The following is a 21,677-nucleotide window of genomic DNA, read 5'->3' as shown; positions in this document are numbered from 1 at the left end:
CCGGAAGAGTGGTCAGCTTCGGAAGCTTGGAATGAATGAGAGCAAGGACGTGGGGGGAGGTCCGTTCCGAGAAGTCTCCGTCGCTCCATCTGGACAGACAGGAGAAGCCCTTCCTGAGTACAGAAGTGTCGAACTCACGAAAGGAATGACCGTCACTTTAGTATGAGGTGTTTCTCTTGGGAAAGCATAAAGGAAGAACGGATAAATGCAGCTCCTTGTCAAGGCAGTGGGGGTGGGGGGTCAGCTGACGGAGGGCAGGGGGCAGCGGAGCACGCAGGACCGCAGAAAGGCGCCAGGCGGCCCCCTCCGAGGGCCGGGGCCACCAGCCGCGGCCGTTCAGCAGAGCGGGCGGCTCGCACCTGCTGTGTCGTTGGGCTTCAGCATGAAGTTCTGTTTGAAGAGACGGCCTCTTAGTTAAAATAGAAAGCCCACCATTATGAAACACTTCCAACCCACCCGGGGACGTGTGATGGGTGGAAGGCGGGTCACTGTGCCTTTCCCTCACTTCCCTCCACACCCCTGACCAAGCAGCCAAGCCTTCAGACCAGGGCGGAACGCAGGACCATCCCCTGACCTTCCTGAGAAAGCTGCCAGCCCGAGCGCACTTGGTCAGGCTGTGGCTAATGCAGAGCCGAGGACTCAGGCCAGTCTCTGGCCAGAGAAAGAGCAGTGGCAGGCGTCACTGGCCGAGGGTCCAGTGGGCGTAAAGGACCGCCCAGGAGAGAGTGAGAGGGGGGAGGAGGGGGGAGCTGAGAGGCTCCGCCGCATCCTGCCTCCAGGAAGGACGTCCAAGCACACGCGGCTTCCAGGATCCCCCACAGCCAGACTACGGGGAAGCACCGCCCTCTCAGCCATCCCCGCTGGTGCAGCACGCCCGTCGTCCCCATCACCTGGGTGTGCACGCCCGCCTTCCCCCCCCCAGAGAGCTGCTGCCCGGCCCCCCGTGTGCCCGGGCCCAGTCCCGCCTGCCTCACCTTACTCACCCTGGGCTGCATGACATGGGGTCAAACACGCACTCCGTCCCGAAGGCTGCCCTCCCTTGGATTTTTTCTAATCTTTTTTTGGGGGGTAGGGGGAAGGTAATTAGGTTTGTTTATTTATTTATTTTGTTTATTTTAAGGGGAGGCGCTGGGGATCGAACCCAGGACCTCACACATGCTAAGCGTGCGCTCTACCACTTGAGCTACACCCTCCCCCTCCTCCCCTGGATTTTAACCACATTCCCTTGAGTTTCCCTCCCCCCCGTGGCCCTCCCCCCCAACAGCCACTGCAGGATGTCTGTCTGTCTCCTTTGAGCTTGCTCAGCTGTTCACAGCCCCTCCATGGCGGTATTCCCTGGAGCTCCTCCCCATTTACACTCTCTGTCTGAGGGATCAAGTTCGTTCTTACTCCTGTGACTTGAAATGCCATCCGCATACTGACAACCTCAAATTCACATCTGTGCAGACGTTGCCCCGCGCTCTGACTCACCCACTCGAAGTCCCCCAGAATATCTGCTCCCTGGTGCTCACTGCCAGCCCCTCAAAGTGGCCCTGCGCTGTGCCCTCCCTCACTGGATCTGGGCTGGACCAGCGAGGGGCTCTGCCCAACAGCTCGTACAGGAATGAAGTTGGCAGAGCCTGCCTTGGCACTCTGGGGACCCCTGACTACCACATGAGAAGTACAGTTCCTCTCCTGGACGGACCACGGGGAGTGACCCTGAGACTCCATGAAAACGGGAGACACATCTGACCGCCCCAGTGTCTCGGCCGAGCTCAGCCTCCAGCTGTCCCCACAGAGGCACCAGATGTGGGACTAAGGCCATTTTGGATGTCCCAGCCCCAGCTGCCTCAGTCTGCAGCCACATGAGAGGCCCCAGTGAGACCAGCCACCAAGGAACCATCCAGCTCCGCCCAGTCAGTCCACAGAACCGTTGCTGCGTTAAGCCAGTAAGTTCGGGGTGTTTTCAAATGTGGCGAAGAATAACCAAAAGAATATCATACGTCTCTTGATTTTCCCTCTAAGCCTGTTCCAGCCCCATCCTCCCCGTCTCAGTAAGTGAACGTGGCGTTTCCCCAGGTGATCGCACCTCACACCTAGGTTCCTCCCTCTGGTGCACATCCTCCAGCTCCGCCCCGACCCCCACAGCCCCCCCGACACCTGCCTGCCCTGCCGCTGCCTGGCCCAGGCGGCCGCCCCCTCCCCTGGCAGAGGGCCGGGCTTCCAGACTGGTCTCCCCCTCCTACTGTATCCTGTCCTCAGTCGGTGCTCCACCCGACGGCTAGTGGTTCTCTTAACATTTAAATCAGATCTGCTCATCCCAAAGTGGGCGTTCAAGATGTGCAGATATTAACTACTATCTATAAAAGTAGATAAAAAAACAAACTTCTTCTGTATGGCAGCGTTCGATGCCTTGTAGTCACCTATAATGGAAAAGAATCTGAAAAGGAATAGATGTATGTATATGTATGACTGAAACATTATGCTGTACACCAGAAATGGACACACTGTAAATGAGTATACTTCAATTAAAAAAAAAATTCAATTCAATTCAATTCAATTGAAAAGAAATTAAAAAGAAAGAGAAAGAAAAATACCATATGAGATCACTCATATGTACAGTCTGAAAAAAGAAGATAAGAAAAAGGCAAATGAACATAAATACAAAACAGAGACAGACTCATAGACATAGAACACAAACTGGTGGTTGCCAGGGGGAGGGAGGTGGGAAGGGACAGACTGGGAGTCCAAAATTTGTAGATCCTGACAGGCATATGCAGAATAGATAAAATAATAAACAAGATAATACTGTATCGCACAGGGAAATATATACACGATCTGGTGGTAGCTCATGGTGAAAAAGAATGCGACAATGAATATACGTATGTTCATGTGTAACTGAAAAATTGTGCTCTACACTGGGAATTGACACAACATTGTAAACCAACTATAACTCAATCAAATAAAATTTTTTTAAGTTTTTTTTTTAAAAAAAGGCAGGGCAGTTTCTGTCTGGAGATGTCATTTATAACTTAATTGTGTGTTCTGCCAAAAATTCCATTTGCCATAACATTAAAAAAAAAAAAGATCTGGTCATCCCTACTTGAAATCTTTCAGTGGTTATTTTCTTGGACTTAATAACCCCCCCTTGCCGTGGCCACTGTATACCCACCCCTGGCCCTCCAACCCCACTCAGTACCACTGACCCCTCCCCTCCCGTCTCTCCTTCCGCCTCAGCTGGTCCTCCTGCTCAGAATGTCCCTCCCACTTCTCCTCACATGACTTGCCACCTCAGCGTCAATGTCCCTCCTCACACAGGCCTCCCCTGACCCAGGTGGCAGTAACAATGTCCCCGCCGCCATCCCCATCTTGATCCTCTCAGCCCTTGGATCTGTTCCTTCTTAATACCTGTTACATTACAACCTTTTTTGCTACCACCATTGTTTGTCCTCATGTATCCTCTCCACAGACTCTGCGGTCCACCAAGGAAGGTGTCAGTGTGTCTATGCAGGTGACAACTGCGGGCCCAGTGTGTGCCTGGTTCCTGATGCTCGGAAGCTCGTTGCATGAACACGTGGAAACCTGGTTGGTGCATGTTGAGGTGGATAAAACCAACACTGGGACTTCTGGTTAAGGTAAGGGCCTTGGCATTGACTCCGGTCATCCTGGGAAGTCATCGCAAGGCTTTAAGAAGCAGAGGGTTCTCATCTAAGCTTCCGGGAGCAGCAGGGAAAAGAGACACTTCCCCACATGCAGGCATTCTGACAGCCGCAGTCCTGCGTCTGGAATCTAAGGCCAAAGGCAGGGAAAGGGCCAGCGGGCACGTCAACCGCTGCCTGCTGTTTGCAAAGGTTACAAACTTCACACCTTCAGGAAGCTCTGCAGATACAAACCTGTGCTTCCGCCGAAGGAGCTGACAACTTGCTCAAACACCGAAGGCTCAGGGCCTCATCTCTATAGGACGGGGTGAAGTATAAAGAAGACTTTTACGTAAAGAGCTATTTGTTGCCGCTGACGAAAACCTGGAAAGGAAATCAGGTCCATGAGATGTGCGAGGCCTGCTCTCCCCTGGCAGGTCCGTGGACGTGTGATCTGGGACACGTACCTCCTCCGAGGCTCCGCGTTCTCAGCCGCGGTGGGGGACGGGGGAGCTCTCGGAACAAAAACAAAACTGTCCCCTAAGAGTCATTGTGATGACAAGATCAGATCACCAGGTGAAGGTCGTCATTAGAAAGAGTTGGGCACATATTTGAAACAGGGAAACAGGATCTCAGCTGAGACCAAACTGGGTAGATGGGGGCGGGTTTCCACGCACGTGATCTGATCTATTACCAGGTAAGGAGGGACGGGGGTTCCGTGACAAGCACCTGCAGGACTTACGAACGCTGCCACTTCAGTCTCCCGAAACCCTAACCATGACTATCAAACATCACTGGTTCACTGGACTAAACATTAACCAGATTATTTCTAAATACCAAGAGTCAAACAGCTCCTGCACCTAACGTACTAGTAGTTTGTTGTGTGTGTGCTTTTTAAGGCTTGAATCTGTAAAACGTTTCTGTCTGTTGAAGAGTCTAAAAATCTGCTCCACGGAATCCCACGTGACAAAGGGACAAGTGTGGTGGAAAGAAGCACCTCCACCCCGTGCCAGCCAGAACCGCTCCACCCCGGGGCCGAGGCGGGCGGGGGACCCCGGACCTAAACGGCTCGTGCTTAGGGCCACTGGGAGGCAGCAGCTGGGGCCGCACCCTTGAGCACAGGGGACTGGAAACACTAGTGAGAGGACGCTTCGCAGCAGCTCAGAGGTCCTGACGTGACAGAGAACTACGTAGAGCAGGGCAGGGAGAGGGCCCGGTGGGGCTCACAGAAATTCTGGAATTAGCGTCATGGTGCCTTCTGTTGAGCCAACATCTGACAGGCCTGCAGATACAGGAGTTGCTTATTATTTTGATTCCATAAGCATAAAGAAAGCTGCTTTTGGAACAAAAACACTGATTAACCTGGATCTGGGCTGACGCAAGATCGATACATGCACCAGAATTACCCGACTCCAGATGGCCCAGCAGCCTTGCAGACTTGTTGATAAAAGTGAGCAAGAAAACGAGGCTCCCCGTGACCCAATCCGAAGCACGACCCCCGTTCCACAGCCCAGCGCCGCCCACAGGGCAGCTCCCCGCACCTCAGATGCCTCTGCTCCCCTAGACCTGCTCACCCATCTCCAGCCTTGAACCCAGGTCTCCATTAGCACATGGTTCTTTGGAGTCTCAATGTTTGTTGTCCACATTAAACTCTCATCTGTCTATAAAACCGAGTGTGTTTAGGTATAAACAAGACCTTGTTTCCTGAGGGACACCATGGCAATAGAAATATTTATGGTTCTATGTCGAGGAGAGTTCACTGTTGCTTTGCTGCGATTTCAGTGCGATCTGTTGGTCCAGTGACGGGCTCAAGCAGAAAGAGTAATCCGAGAAGCAGCTCTTCTCAAGTGTCATCTTCGTATTGGAGGACGGGAAGGATACATAATCATTGCAGCGCCGCTGTGAAAACATGACCCTGTTTCATCTTGCTTGGCCCAGAGGCTAGCTGTTACACTGTTACAGAAACCTGAATCCCGCAGAGATCCCGTCGAGAGACCAAGCGACACTCAGAGCGTTGGGGAACTCGGGTTAACCACGCCGGCGGGCACAAAGGAGTTAACACCCCAAGCTCTGGCCCCCATCTGCAGGTTTACACAGGCTTTTATAGGGCTTCAGGTTTCAAGTAAGTTCGCGTCATATGCAAATGAGGTGTTAGAAATGGACCAATCAGGAATGAACTTTTGGGAGCCAATGGCATTTTAAGGATAATTTCATTTTCCTAGAGGCAAGCCGTTTTACAGAAGCACAAAAGCAGGAAGGCAGTGGCCCTGCCCGGGAGGTCTTGCTGGTCCCTTTGTGGGTTTGGCCCCTTCATCACTACTGAACTCTCTTTGGTTACTTGGACACCCAGAGGATGGAGGAAGTGATTGATGGGTAAACAGCAGCAATTGTCACCCAGCAATTTGTCACATGGGATTCCGTGCAGCTGGGGGATTCCAAAGCCCCCCCACCCCCCCGTGCTGGCTGCTCGAAAAGCTGGAAACCCAGATGGGACTGAATCAGCAATGACTTTCCACTAAGCACAGACCTCAGCTTCAAATGGAAACTGACCAGGGTCTTGCACAGGCCGTGCGTGATCTTAAGCCAGATGTCAAGGCAAATGAGTTCCAGAAAGGACTCTGAGACCAGAGAGCATCCAGGGGTTCTTCTGCACTTCCAGGCAAAGGCTGAGAATATCTTTCAAATGAAGTCAGTTCTTCAGGAGATCAGTCTAGGGCCAGAGCTGCTGGTAAATAAATATTTCTAAGATTTCCCTGCAGAAGCTTTCATTATGAAACAAAGTAGTTCAGCCTGCAATTGTTGGAGTTTCTGTCACACACCAAAAAAGACAAAAAGCAAAAAGCTTTACTGTTACTGCTACTCTTCATGCTACTCACTTTAAAAAAAAAATTATTTGCCATGTTGGATAAATTACTGATTTTCAATTAAGACCTCCCCTACAGCTTCAATAAAGCAAGGAAGAATCGTAGGGTATTAAACACTTCAGGTATAAAAGAGGCCAAACTCTTTCTGTTACTGAGTCCAAACTCGTTCTGCTCACCGCACGATGGGCCAATAAATCGGGAGACGAGGTGCCAGGGGGCAAGGAATAGCGACTTTGTTCGGAAAGCCAGCAGACGAGAGGATGGCAGACTAATGTCCTGGAGAACCATCTTCTCCAAGTCAAAATTCAGGCTCCTTTTATACTAAAAAGGGGAGCGGATGCAGTTGTGGCAGATTTCTTGGTGTCAGAATCCTTTGTTCTTGCAGCCGTCCACGTGGATCAGGTCATGGTGTCCCTGTAAACCTCCAACATGACAAATGTTATTTTCTGTTCTGCAGCTTTTATCTTTATGTGAATGGGAAAGTTACACCCTTACAGGTCAGAGCCTTGAGAATGGGCTCTCCTGTCTATTTCAGGTTAGAGGCAACAGTCTTTTACAAAAGGTGCAGAGCCAGCAGGACTGAGCCCAGGAGACAGAGCCCAGGGTTAGAGCCAAAGGAACAGAGCTAACATAGGGGCAGATCCTTTCTTTTCTATCACATTCCTCCATATAAGAAAGACATGGTGAAGACGGGAGCACATCTTGGTCTCTGCCCTTGACCCTGGGATTTAATCAGAGCTTCCTCGTTTCCTTGGCAGCCCTGTGACCTGCTGCCTCTGCCTGCCACGCTCTTCCTCATCCCACACCAGTCACCCCTTCCCAAACCGGATGCCCCTCTCCCATGAGGTGGCCCCACATCTCCGTCCCCATGTCTCTCGTCTGTTCGCCTCTTGCAGAGACAGAAACCTCAAGTCTCAGATTTCCAATGACAGGCCTAATTTGATGCAATTTCTTTTTTTATTATTATTATTAACAATAAATTTTGACCATATTCTTTGCAAGCTGCCCTGGGGAACATTTGCACATAAGAGCTCCATTTTCAGGCTGTCCCATTGTCCCCTAAACTCAGAAACACAGCTCCCTGCAGTCCTTCCTGTAGAATCACGTGGGACACGGCACAGAGCCCTGGTCCCCTCTGAGCATCCCGCCTTGGCTCGCCCACACAGGAGCCCTGCAGTGAGCTCCCAGGAAGCTCCCCGGGACGATGGTGGGTGGTGGGATAGACTCCTCGGGAGGGAAGATCTTACCTAGAAAACCAAGTGTGATTTAATTTTAGGATTTCATGGGAATTCTCATATTAAAAAAAAAACTTGTCCAACTCTGTGCCCTGACTCAGGAATCAGAAAATGAGGTATTGTATTGAAGGCGCGTAGCACTTTGGAGAGGCCGTTATCATCACAGCTGTGGTAAGTCTTCTTCACTCGGTCACGAGCCACCTGCGGTTGCCAAGGCTTATCTAACCATCTCTCTCTTCCCGTGTGTGGCCAAGATAATGCTGGGTGTCTGTCAGACCCCTTTCCTCAGCTCACTGCTCGACTCTAACTCCCAGCCTCCTGAGCAGTTACATGGCCACGTGGTGGTCCCGGCCAGTAGAAGGTGGGCAGACGTGCATGCATCGCGTTCAACCTGAAACCTCCCACGGGGACCTCTACACTGCTTAGACACGTGTGGGTCCATATGAGCGAATCACATCAGTTACGAGTTTCAAATATCAGGCCCAGCTCTTGGAACTGATCTGGTGATCAGGGACCCAGTACCAGTAGGACCGGCCACCACCAATCCCCGTCACCGAGATCTGGGGGAGACGCTTAGCCTGAAGCAAACAGGACGTAAGGGGTCTGGAAGGCTGTGCCCAGTTCTGGGCTCGCTGCCCCAGACAGTCAAGAAGAGATGCACTGATGAGGGCAGAGACGCACCTGCTGTCCGGCGAGGGCCAGCCTCCAAGGCCCTCCAAGGCAGCTCCGAGTCCAGGCAGCGCCTCTTCACGGAGCCTTGCTCAGCCAAGGGATGGACCTCAGCTTGCCCTATTTGGCAAAACTCCACCAGCCGCCAACACACATTGTCCTCACCTCACTTCCAGCCCAGCCAGCCTAACCTTTAGACAGCAAGCTCGGGGAGAGGTTGCACACCCAGCTCGCAGGCTCAGCCAGGCAGGGAAGAGGGGCAGCAGCAATCCCAGCCGATCCCTTGCGGCCAGCATTGTGGGACGCGATCCCTGGGGTAGGATGGTTGTATGTAAGGCAGGGGTGACACTGAGTTGAGTCATCGGAGGGAGCTGCTGAGCGTCCATGAGTGCAGGCTGCTCAGGGTCTCGGGGGTCCTCCTGAAGCCGAGAGGGGCGGCTCCTACACAGATCACTGGGACATCACATGACACAACACCACTAGGCATTGCGCCTGTCAATCCACCTGCAGAGGGAAACAGCACACCGAGCCTGCCTGCAGGTGAGCGGGAGGGTCCCTGAGAAGGCGAGTCACGTGCCCTCGGTGTCCCGCCCCCCTGGCATTGGAGCTCCATGTCCGGGTGACGCCACAGTCTCCTGCCTGAGGCTCTCCGGGGCGTGCTCGGCCCACTGCCGGGACAGGCCAGAGGGCTCAGAAGCTGACTGTCAACCTGCCCGGGAAGCAGAGCCCGGCCAGTGATGGGGCAGTCAAGGGAACTCCCCACCCTCGAGCTCCCTCCCCTCCAAGAAGGGACACTGGCCCTCAAGTGCCCCTGGGCTGAGCCCCGGACATCCACAGTGGTGGCAACTCCCTCCTCACCCCTGCCAGCATTTGCAGAAAGTGTCTCCAAAAGGAAACCCTGCACCCAGTTCTGGCCTCAGGAACCCAACTTGCCCAGCAGGTAACGCCCAAAAGAAGAGGCAGAGAAAATCAGGCGTGGCACGGTGATCCCCGAGTGTGGAACAGCACCCCAGACGAGAACCGCTGGGCGCTTCTCCACAGCCGGGCTGTGAGGCGGGAGGAGCAAACAAAGGGATTGTCCCAAGACACTGGTGACGTCCACCCAAAGACGTGCGCGAGGAGGGGCGCGGCAGCTCTGCGTTGCTGCTCATCACGGCCCCGACTGGAGGGAGCCCAGGTGTCCATCGGCGGGGAGCTGGGGCGTGTCTGCACGACGGAACACGAGTCATCTGTAATAGGGGACCAAATACCGATACATACAAAGAAATCGTGAATGTACGCGGTACAGAATGAGCCTGGTACACCGTCCATGGCTCCATTCTGTGAGGTTCTTTCTAGGAGAGGCAGCGCTGAACTACGGGGATAAACTCCAGAGACCGGCTGCCTCTGGGGTGGGGGACAGCGACTGACTGAAAGGCGTGAGAGAACCTTCTAGGGTGATGGAAATGTTCCATATTTTGATAGGGTTTGGATGGCACAGTGGGATCATGAGTTTGTACTGTTAAGATCAGCGTGTTCGCTGAATGTCCCTTACCCTCCCGCCAAAAAGCCAAACAAAAAAACTGAACAAATATACAAAGATCAAACTCTGGTTAATGACGTGTGTGCTGCAGTGTTTATTGATACCAGAAACCTCCTGTGCAATGCACAAAAAAATGTAAGATGGGTGGGTGAGTGACAGAGCACAGAGGGGAGAGACATGTGCTAAAGCAAATGTAGCAAGAGGTGAATCCGGGAATCGAGACGTGGAAAGGGGGCCGATCACTGTACATCTGTGTCAGCTTCTCTGCATACGTGAAAGTTTTCATAATAAAACGGTGCGGAGGAACGGGAGCAGGCGCCAGGCTGGGAGCAGGACCTGGCACGCAGCGGCCGCGGCAGAGGCGCTGAACGGCTTAGGGGGGGGAGACATGATCACACTGATGCTGAGAAAGGTTAACAAAGAGCCAGACTGGCATTGTGCAAAGGGCGCCACCAAAGTCCAAGCTCACCCAGGGCAGGGGAGGACGTGCACGGCTTCAAGAGACACAGTGCAGGGGGGCCCGGCCTGGGGAGGGGCGCCCCCGGAGATGGGGGCAGGGAGTCAGGGCGACACCTGGCTCCGGGTTACTGGCGGATATGCACCCAGCTTCTGAGCTGCAGACAGGAGAGCTCGGGGTGTCTACAGGACAGTAGAGGCGGGAAGCCCCATAAAAAGACCGGCAGGGCCCCCAGGCAGGGCCGCTGCTCTCGTGCGGCGCCATCCGGTTCCCCGGCCGGCGGCTCTAGCTCACTTCTTGCCTCTGAAACGGCTTAATTACCCCCTGAAATTCTATTGGTTCCCTGAGCTCACTCGTGAAGGTTATTTCCTTCGCTCCTGATTGGTTATTTCTCTCACTCCTGATTGGTCCATTTCTACAAAGCTTGTTCCTAATTAGTCGACTTTCATTATACATCATTTGCATGTGATGTTGCAAAGTGTAAACTGGCAGCCTAGAAAAGCCTGTGTAAACCTACAGACGAGGTCCAGAGCTTGGAGCGTTAACTCCTCTGGGCCCGCTGGCGCAATAAACCTGAGTTCTCCAGCTCTCCGAGTGCTGCTTGGTCTCTCGCCCGGATCCAGGTTGCTTTCACAACTGAGCTGTAACACAGTCTTCCGCAACACCACCACACCCACCCACCTACCCCTGCTTTGTTAGTGGCGGTCCCTGGGAGGCAAGAGGGAGGTACGTGCGAAAACTTAGCATACCTAAGGCTGAGAGCCTGGCAGGTGTCCTTTCCCTGCAAGACTGGAATAGGGAGGAACAAATCTGACTCCCTGTTTGATCCGTTCCTTTTACTTTAACCTTTGTAATCTATTGCTTTTGCTACAAGTTACTCATTAAAGAAATGTTACCCAGAAGCTTAAATTGTACATAATGGCCCATCTCTGGGAACCCTGCCTCCCAGGTAATGAGCATTAAGCTCCAATCCCTTTGCTACCCCACAGGAAACATCTTGCGCAGGCCCACCAGCGCATGACTCCAGGAAGGAGGAAATCAGCTCATCCCCTCTGCAGGCTGACCTGACCCAGGAGATGTGTGACTTCGCCCTCTCCCCTTTTAGTGTAAAAGAAGCCTGAATTCTAACTGAGGGGAAGACGGGTTCTGGGGACACTAGTCCCTCATCTTCTCGGTCTGCTGACGTTCCAAATAAAGTTGCTGTTCCTCGCCCCAGCAACTGGCCTCTCGGTTTATTGGCCTGTCTTGCACTGAACAGTACAAGTTGGACTCGGTAACAAGACTAGGAGTGGCCTGGGGATCTGGGGGAGAGAGAGAGAGAGATCTTAACCTGCTGCCCTGCGCTCTCTCCACCGGGAGCCCCTCTGAAATGCTCCTGCTTCGACCAGCAGCACCCATTTCCCCTGAGACCAGCTTCAGCTGAGATCCCCTGCCAGGCCCTCTTCTCTCGTCTGGCTCCCTCTCCTGCTGCAGGGAGCCCGTGTGGGTGCAGTGCTGTGCGTCTCAGCCGGGCCGAGGTTATTTCAGAGGAGTCAGGACACCCCGCCAGGCACTAATCACACCGACGGGAGAATCTGGCCGCCTGCCCCGAGATGCACAGGCTAGTGGGTGACAGGCTGGCTTCCAAGCCCAGCTCACAGGGAGGAAGAGGAAAGGAAAAAAATCAACCCATCATTTGCAGATAAAAATGTCTCCAGGATACTGAGTGAAGTCTTAGATGTTCTGGGTTCCTTGTGCTATGTCTCCGTTCGCTGGCAAAGGGAGACTGTGAATCAACTCTAAGATATAAAAAAGAATCCCCAAAGAAATACCTGTGGATAAAACAAAATCCACTCAGAAGACAACAGTGTTTAAAAGCCTGCAGGCTGCTATGACTGTCCACAGTGGTGTTTTCACTTCTTTAAAGAGAAGTGCTTTCCTGGATCTCCGCAGGGAGGGCACCTGCTCCCGTGACCACAGCGACGTCCCAGCATATTGTGGTTAAATGCCTACTCGACACAGGCCATCCCAACTGACCCCAGTCCTGGATGACGGAAGAGAATGTGCTGGAAAGAGCCATCAGGCCAGCGCGCGGAAATACCTGAGCCTGCAGACTGGATGTAGAAGGAGTCTAGGAAATGCTCGCCTTCGAGAGGAGAAACTGAGAGCAAGGACCCGGTGGAAGGCCCGTGGGCTCTGTCGGGAGGTGGTCGTGACTTCAGGGCCCACTGATTGTTCCTATTCTCCTCCACGGAACTAGAACTTGGGTGCCTGGCCTCCTCTGACATCAGACGCTGGGTCCAGATTCAGCTGCACCCTCTTCCCAGGCTATTTCCAGCTCGGTGTGCATGCCCCAGTTAACTCATGTGCAGCGACAATGACATCGCCGTCCTGGGTGGTGGCAGAGGCTCAGTGGACATTGCACTTATAAGGTGTGTTGCACAGCCCTGCTCCTGCTGAAGGGGCAAAACCCACAGAGGGACCAGCAAGACCTCCCCGGCAGGGCCACTGCCTTCCCGCTTTTGCGCTTCTGTAACACGGCTCGCTTCTAGGAAAACGAAACATCCCTAAAGTTCCATTGGTTCCCAAAAGCTCACTCCTAGTTGGTCCATTTCTAACACCTCATTTGCATATGGCACAAATGTAATCGAAACCTAAAAGCCTATAAAAGCCTGTGTAAACCTGCAGGTGGGGTCCAGAGCTTGGAGTGCTAACTCCTCTGGGCCCACCGGTGTGATAAACCTGAGTTCTCCAGCCCTCCGAGTGTCGCTCGGTCTCTCGATGAGAATCAGGTTGCTGTCACACTGGGAGCCCTCGACAAACTCTGGTTACTACCACTAATGTTATCGCTGGATACGGAACAGCTGGGAAGTCACAAAGCCAGATGGGATTGTTACAGAGTCCAAACTCGTTCCGCTCGCTGCATGACAGGCCAGTAAATCAGGAGATGGGGTGCTGGGGCAAGGAATAGTGACTTTATTCAGAAAGCCGGCAGAACGAGAGGATGGCAGACTAATGTCCTGGAGAACCATCTTCCCCAAGTCAGAATTCAGGCTCCTTTTGTACCAAAAAGGCGACAGGGTGTGGTTGGTTGTTGCAAAGTTCTTGGTGTCAGAATCCTTTGTTCTTGCAGCTGTCCACATGGATCAGGTCATGGTGTCCCCGTAAAGCCTCCAGCAAGATAAATATTATTCTTTGTTCCGCAACTATTTATCTCTATATGAATAGAAAAGTGTTACACCCTTTAAGATCAGAGCGTTGAGAATGGGCTCTCCTGTCTATTTCAGGCTAGAGGCAACAGTCTTTTGTAAAGAAGGGGCAGAACCAGTGTGACTCAGGACAGGAAACACAGCACAGGGTTGGAGCTAAAGGAGCAGATCTAATGTGGGGTCAGATTTGTTCTCCCCTATTACAGAATCAGCTCGAGTCAAGTCTCTGGGAATTTCCAAGCCCAGGGCATTTCAGGTTTCATGATGTCCTGCACTATTTCCACCCACTCCCTGCTCTGCTGCCCTTGAAGGAAGTCCTGAAGCTGCCATGGTCCTCCTTGGCAGGAAAAAAAAAAAACTAATTATGATATGAACGGCTTCTATAAATAAGCAAGTGGACAGACAACAGAAGGCACTTCAGAGCAGGTGCTGAAAGGATGCAGCGTTTGAATTTCACTAACATGATGTTCAACTAAAGAAGCCAGATCCAGCCTCACAAGGTTTCAGGCCAGACGGACGTGAGCGGCGGTGTTAGAGGTCAGGGTGGTGACTGTCCAGACTGCGGTCCCTGGGGGTCACGAGAGGGCGTCTGGGGCTGGGGTTGTTTCTGGCGCTGATCACGTCTGGGTCGCCTGGTGAAAGCTGGCCATCACCACACAAACAACCTGTGGCCTCTCTTACATGGACACGATGTTTCAGTAAGGAGTTCCCCCAAAGGCCGTACATTGTAACCCAGGGGAGATCAGGGAGTAGAACCAGCATGCTGCGAGTAATTAAGAATAAGGCAACCAGAGCGAGTATTCTGCAGTTTGGTGCTGGAAATGTCACGGGAGCTGCTTAAACATTTACACGCTCGGTCCTGGCCGCGGGTGCCCCTGGTCCTGGTCCTTCCTCTGGACACACTAGTTCCCGTCACCACCACTCGATCAAAAGGTGACATCTGGTCCAGTGGGGGGCTTCGAGCACAGCCCCCTCAGCCCTGGTCCCCATCCATCCCCATGTGGCTGCAGCCCCCGCCTTGCCGGAGCAAGCTTTGTGAAACAGATGAAACGATTAAAATCTAGGGTTTTTTTTTTAAACAGAAAAACAATACACACCAAGCTATTAACTGTGATCACCACTGGGGCCTGACTAGGGGAGATAAGGGAGGAATGTTGACCTCTTCAGTTAAAAAAAAAAGGAAAGAGAAGAAAAAAGAGGGGTTTTTTTGGCGGGGGGGGGGGAGTCAGATTTATGCTTTATCTTTCAAATTAAAGATAATATGTTCTTAATATGTTTTAATATTTAGATGGTACCAACTCAATCTAAGTGACCCCTGAGAAATAGCTTTGCAGGAAATGAGACTGAACTTCACTCCTGGACCTTGAAGAGGGTCGGACGAGGGCTGGGCACCACACGGCTTCGCAGTTAAGCACATCTTACGTGAGTTAACGTGGTTCTCTTATTGTCTCAGAATGTTCTGGAAGCATCCTGTCATGCTTGTGTACGCTCTGATGGTCTTCCCAGATCTTGTCTGTCAGATCTCAAAGCCGGGCGCAGGGAGACCCCCTTCCCAGCAGCCCTGCCGTCTTATGTTCCCGCACCCTGTGAATCCAGTTCAGAAGGATCTCCAGCAAAAGTGCGTGCGACGGAGGGTCTGGACAAAGCTCTGGTCGCTCTGTGGACTTACACATCTTGTCACTCAGGGAGCCACCCCGTGTGAGTCTGTGTGCACACGTGCGTGTCCATCCCACACGCCCCCCTCCCACGGAGGGGGACCTTAGTGCTCTCCCCTTGAACCCGGGCGGTGCGTGCGTGGGGAGGATGGTGGAAGGGATACCGTGTGACGGCCAAGATGAAGTGATAAACAGCACGTGGCTTCCCCCGAGCTCTCTGAGGACTCACTCGGCTACCATGCAGGGCAGAAGCCCAACCAGCCCACGTGGAGAGAGCCGAGGCCCCCAGCCCGCAGCCCCCAGCGGCTGTCAGCTCTGTGAGTGGATGGCCACTCAGACCGTCCAGCCTCCAACCTTCACACCTCCCAGCTGAAGCAGAGACAAGGTGCTCGCCGTCTCCAAGTTCCTGGGACCTGCAGAACCCACGGGCGTAACCAATGTTTGTTTTTCCCCTTAAATTTTCAGCAACACTGCGGACACCACATGGACAGTCAGGCAGACTTCAGGCTGTTCTGAAACCCGCCAGCGGTCCCTGGTAGCTGCTGAGGCCTGGAACGTGCGGGAACTGCTCTGCCCGCCTCGGTCCTCGCAACCACAGTAAGCGCTAAATGCAACTCTCTCCACGCCGAGGAGGACAAAGACCGGGAGAGGCCGGGCAGCTGGCGCACTGTCACCACCCCCCGGGGGGAGGCTGGCCCCTGACCCAGCATCAGCAGGCCCTCCCAGGGCCAGTCCCAGAGCTGCATCCCACACGCTCCGGATCCCACAGCTAAGCCTGTGGGGACTCGGATGGCAAGGAGCTACCCAGGTCACCCGGCACCCCCGGGTTTTGCCAGCCCCACACCTCGAGCCACAGCACTCGGGCACTGGGTGGCCATCACAGAGCATCACGGGGAGGTGGCACAGGCAAGAGGGGTGTAGGTGTCGGACCCTGACCACCTGGTTTGAAACTGGACATCCCCACCCACCCTGTGACCCAGGAACTGTAACCTCACTGAGTCTCACCTTTCTCAAAAGGCCGGCAAGCTGCCCGTCTGTGCTCTGGAGCTGGACCAGTGCCACAGCCCCTGTAGGATGGAAGCGGACAGTTTATGCAGACCCGCAGTCGTGCCTACGTGGGGTGGGCACCCAAACCAGATGCCGGGAGATGCAGCCAGCGGGTAACAAGAGGCCCGCCCTGCCCAGGTGCAGACCCTGAGTACAGGCCTCCTGGAGACAGGGGTCTCCTGGGCCCCCACCCCACGCACAGGCGGGTGCCCATCCCACCTGCCCCAGGAGGAACCCCCATTACCTGGTCAGAAAGGGACTTTTGGTGACCCCAGACATGAAGGTGCTTCCTCGAGCCCCTCCTGACCTCCTCAGTGTGCAGGAGGGGCTGCAAGGTAGCCACGGTGGCCTGGGAGCCCAGAGACTGGCCCCAGAACCTTCTGGAAACCATTCCAGCTCAGCCATTCTGTGGCTATTCGTCACCTGCCTGGACTGGATGATGCCAAGAAGCTCCCGGCACAGGGCAGGTGTCTCAACACACCTCACAGCACCCTCGGCTCCTAGGCACCCCCATCCCTGACAGGTCTGGTAGGGAGAGAAACTGAGCCTCTCTTCTGCAGGCGCGGCCAGCTCCAGCCCCTTGTGACAAGGCTGGGCCCCCGGCATGCGCCTGTCTCTCCAGGTCTCTCCAAAAGGGTGGTGCCAGCCCAGGGTGGGGTGTCTGTGCGGCTTTTCTCGGGGGCTTGCTTTACGGGAAGAAGAATGGAGGCCCATTGCCCTGAAGTTCGGGGTGTGCTCTCCGAGTTTCATGCATAAATTCCCAGCTGCTTGCAACCAACAGAGGAGGCTGGGGGGTGGCGAGGAGGGAGGACTCCGTCCAGATCCATCTGCTCTGTTCCTGGAGAAGCGGGCCTCATCAGCAGCTCAGGTTTGCACCTTGAGCGCATGGAATGGACTTTCCCTGTTTCAACCGCACAGGGCCCTGCAGGACTTCTGCTCCCTCCCTGCAGCCTCTTGCTGCTTTTTGCACGTTTTCTTTGTCCCCTTTCCTTTTTAAACAGGACCCCTTAGTCCTGGAAACCATGAAAATGCTCCTGGGTGTCCACACCTCGGGAACTGCACACACGGGGGTGCGTCATGTGCGCGTGTGTGCACATCTCCCCGGGACGGAGTCCACGGCTTCCGCCAGGTCCTCCGAGGGTCCGTGACCTTGCAGAGGCCGCCCCGCCACGGGTGAGTGGTTTGGCTGGCTGCGTATTGCTGTCTCTGGGACCATCTTTTCACCTTTTTTTTTGCTTTACCATGGGAAATGGGCAGACTGTTCCCTAAACGAGGATGACAAGGCCCACCTCCTTCCCCACCCTTTCTGTCTCCCACCCTCGGGGCCTTCTGTCCGGGTTCAGCCGAGCCCCTGAGTGCGAAGCGGGCCAGCAGGAATGGGCTGGGTGCTTCGGGCCCCAGTGTGCACCCCAGAAAGCAGCTGGGTACCAACATGCCCTTGGTATTTTCAGGACCACTCAGCGAGACCTGAGGGAGTGGCCGACTTGCTGTTACTTGCCACTGAGGGGTTGCTACGAGGCCAGGTGCCAGCGAGGCATGGGTCCGGCCCCAGAGGGCTCTGCTCCGTACAGGAGGCCCTCACGGATCCCGTGGAAAGCGGCAGGACAGACTGGCAGCAAACGCACGGGGACTCGAGGACAGCCAGCTCGCTGGCACGTGCTCCTGCCGTGGACTCCCGGACGCGGTGGGGAGCCGTGCTCTCAAACTCCCTGGCGAGGCTGCGGGCTGGCGTTTTCTGTTATTCCGTTCCAGGGCCTCGCAGACTGGCGCGCTGGTGGAATGCGTTGCTGGGGCGATGACCACGGGCTTGCGTGCAGCCTCCCAGCTATGGAAGTGTGTACTTACACCCGAGTTCCGTGTTTACCCCCCAGGGGCCCCGGAAGAGTGAGTAGCCCCACGCCAGGCCCACACCAGGCTCTGTGGTGCCCCTGCCCCGAGGGGGTGGGGCCGGCTCTTCCCTCCACTCCGAGAGGCGGAGCCAGCCCAAGTGCTGAATTCCTGGGGCCGGTAACTCGGCCACTTCAGCCCGCTGTGAGCTCAGACTCGGCAAGCTTTGGTTCCATAAAAAGACCCTGGACATGGAGATGCCAGTGCAGGCAGCTGAAGGGGCGGGACACAGCAGGTGGGCAGGGTGGGTGTGCAGGCCCCGCAGCGGCCGCTCCATCACAGAGACCTTCCTGGGGGCCCCTTCGGGGGGCTCCATGGAGGGGGATTACTGAGGTGTTTTGGAGGAAAAACAGGTGGGCGACAGGTGGAGAGGGAGGGAGGGGAGTTTCAGGAGGGTCAGCACGTGCAAAGGCCAGGAGGCCCCAGGGCCAGTGACTCCCATGTGATGCAGGAGGGGATTATGGGCCACACAAGCCCCTTCAGGCTCTGAGTCACAGTCAGTTAGCCCTCTGCTTCCTCCAGTAGCAGGAAAGCGCCCCTGTGGTCAGCCCTTCCTGTGTCCTCTCTCTGCTGGGGGCTCAGCCTGCAGGAGACACTAAACACACATCCCTGCCCTCCCCTCCCGGTGGTTTCAGCCTGTGGAGGTGGCTGTGATTTTCCCTCCTCCTTCAGAGGGAAGGACTCTGAGGGTCACTTCCAGGTGGCTGGCCCAGCCCTGTCATCTCCCTGAGCCCCCTCTCCAGCACCCCAGGACCCCATGACCCATTCCCTAAGCAAAGGACAGGGAAACAACAGAATCGCATTGGTGTTGGAAGTGGGGCCCGACATCTGAGTGCACACTTAAAACCCTCTCCTGTGGGTCTTTGCACACGCGGCATCGGTCAGGCTGGCCCTGGAAGTCAAGGGGTGACTGATGGTTTGGGGTGAGGCAGGCAGAGCTGTGAGCCTTCGTGCACGAAGACCTCGCCCCACATCCTGCAGCTCCAGGGCTGTCTGGTGAGGCCCTGGGAGTCATTTAAGGTGACTGACCTCCCTGCAGGAAAGCATCCCCACCCTGCAGGACCGAACGAAACTGGGGTTCTCCCACAAAAGGAGTCCATGCTTCGGAGCGTGGTCCTGTCTGCCTGCCTCTCCTGTGACCCAGCCAGTCCTTCTCAGAGATGTGCAGAGCAGAGCTACCCCCTCACCTGCCTCCCCACGCAGTGCAATTCGGATTAGGCAGATTCCAAAGGCGCCCGGCCCATCAGCTTGGCAGAGGCTGGACTGGGACCACTCGGCGGCTAAAAATGGCTGTTTCGCCCGTCCCAGCTGAACGAGGCGCAGGGTCACATTCCTGTCATAGCTGGAGGAGGTCCAGGGCTGACTTTCTCTGCAGCTGCTCTCCATGGCAGCCTCCCGGCTCCACCCAGGCCTGGGCGAATTCCTCACGCCCAAATCAAAAGCAGGATCTGCTACAGACAAGAGCCTGGGGTGGGGGTGAGGGGGCCGCCCACAACGGCAGCGCCGACAGCCCCGCGGCCCACGGGGAAGGGGGCTTGGTGTGGAGTATGCACTCCGCCCCCGTACGGTGGCCGTCACGTCACCCGTCACGTCACCCTGGCCGCCCAGACGGGGAGCCTGAGGCCGAAGGGGGGTGTCTGTGGCCCACTGTCCCTGATCCCTCACATCCCTGTGCGTCGGACGCCAGGGCAGTTCTTCCCACGTGGGCACGTCCTCCCCCGAGAGGACACAGAGTCAGCATGGCGACAGCCTCTCCCCACTGAGGGGGTCCTTGTGCCTCCCCTGGAGTCTGCTGCCCCAACCCGGGGTGTGTGGCCCCCAGACTGCACACCAACAGCCCGGCAGCTTCTTTCCGGTTCACGGACGCTCGTTCCGGAAGCTCCAGGCCACCCCAGGAGGAGGGTGGCGGCCCTGCGGCCGCCACGTTGGGAGGGAGCCCAGACCGCACACGGTGGGCTGGTCCAGGCCCTCAATCCACAGGAGACGCAAGTGTGGGTGACCCAGCCCCCAGCCGCCCATCATCCCCGCAGGGTGAGTCTTCCCACCAGCCCAGCCTCAGCTCCTGGCCTCTGAATCCACGAACGGAGTGAAACGAGGCTGATTTTGTGCCATTCAGTGTGGGAACTGTGAGTGTCTGGTCTCCAGCAGATGCCTCACACCCCCTAGGCCCCCTGCACCCCACCTGCAGCCGAGCCTGAGTGCTTGGAAGTAAGGAACGGCCAGCATCATGATGCCACAACACTCCCCTCGAGGAGGCCGCAGTCAGGAGGATGGAAACAAACCTGCAGATAGCCTGTCACCCACCAGAACCGCAGCCCTGAGCACACGTAGAGAGGCACGCCCACTCCCGCACTCCTGCAGCCCGAGGCCGGAGCAGGGCTCCGGGCACCTCGGCACCCGGGAGAGGCCTCGGGCCAGTTAGCGAGCCCCCCAGCCCTATGGGGGACGCCCTGACGCTGTGGAGACGGGGACGCAGACGCCGCTCCGCAGGAACTGGCAGCAGGCCCAGGCAGGAGACAGGCGGTCTGCAAATGGGGCGCCCTGGGCTCCGGGACCAGAGTGCAGTCTCTCGGAGCTGCTGTAAACGTGGGGCAACAGGAGAGCGTCTCTGTGAAGTTCAGCTCATGCCACCCAGGGGAAAGGTCTGCAGCCAGACCCTCTCATGGGGCAATCACCATGCTGTCCGCAGGCCGCTGGGCTGTTGGCAGGCTTTGTCCCAGGCTTTGTTCCCAGACAGGTTTTGGAGGCCTGTCAGGAGGCCAAGCCACGCTGTGGCCATGCAGCCGGGACCGGGGCTGAGGCGGAGGGACCGCCAGGACCCGGGGGCTGCAGACACCTCCTCCTCCCACCGTCTCAGGCCAGGGGTGCACCTGAGCTCTGTGCTTTGATGTCCTGCCTTCGCAGACAAGCCCTCCCAGCTCTCAGGGAGACTGTTAGAAGTGATTTTTCTTTTGCCTTTTATCAGAGACCAGAGGAAAGAGTTGAAAGCAGGAGGCTGGGGTTTTCAAAGGAACCTGCAAGACTGGGGAGGGAGGCAAAGCAGCCTCGAGCCTTGAAAGGAAGCAGACAGCCAGCTACAGCGCCCCCAGCTCCAGGGGCCTCATGCTCCCTGGCCTGTGATGTGGGGAGGGGGGCCCTCGGGAAGGCCGCTGGATTCCCAGCTTCTTGCTGGCACTGCACTGGGGTGTCTCCTCTAGGGGTGGCTTGTGGCTTCATTTGGATCCTATTCAAAATCTAATTATCAAAACCAAAGGGGCAGGTGCGCGTGGGCTGCGTCACGTTGCAGGGGAAGGAGCCGCCCACCACCCCGAGGTCCGTCTTTTACCCTGAGAGTTCCCGGCCTGTGCAACCTCATGGCTGTCTCAGGTGAGGCAGGGGCACCTCCAGATGAACAAAAAAGCGAAATGAGGCAGAAAGCCGGGTGCAGAACAAGCCCCAGCAGAACCTGGCCTCCCCGAGCAAGCAGGCCCGGATTCCCACGCACCTCAATGCCGTTTCTGAGACGGAAGCCAGCCCTCCAAGCCAGGGGAGCCCTC

At 55.7% G+C, this 21,677-nt stretch overlaps 1 long non-coding RNA gene across 1 annotated transcript; it reads right to left on the bottom strand.

The window, feature by feature from the left end:
- Nucleotides 1–13,308: 13,308 nt before the first annotated feature.
- Nucleotides 13,309–19,648, bottom strand: LOC135320069 (uncharacterized). The gene is made up of 3 exons (XR_010379225.1): nucleotides 19,329–19,648; nucleotides 16,213–16,274; nucleotides 13,309–13,559 (listed from the first exon to the last, which is right to left on the bottom strand). It is a non-coding gene; the product is annotated as an uncharacterized LOC135320069 (long non-coding RNA).
- Nucleotides 19,649–21,677: the final 2,029 nt, after the last annotated feature.

This window comes from Camelus dromedarius, chromosome 36 (genome assembly GCF_036321535.1).
Source record: "Camelus dromedarius isolate mCamDro1 chromosome 36, mCamDro1.pat, whole genome shotgun sequence".
NCBI classification, from domain to species: Eukaryota; Metazoa; Chordata; class Mammalia; order Artiodactyla; family Camelidae; genus Camelus; species Camelus dromedarius.
Note: the sequence above shows the minus strand (reverse complement) of the source record. Positions and strands in the feature narration are given on the sequence as shown.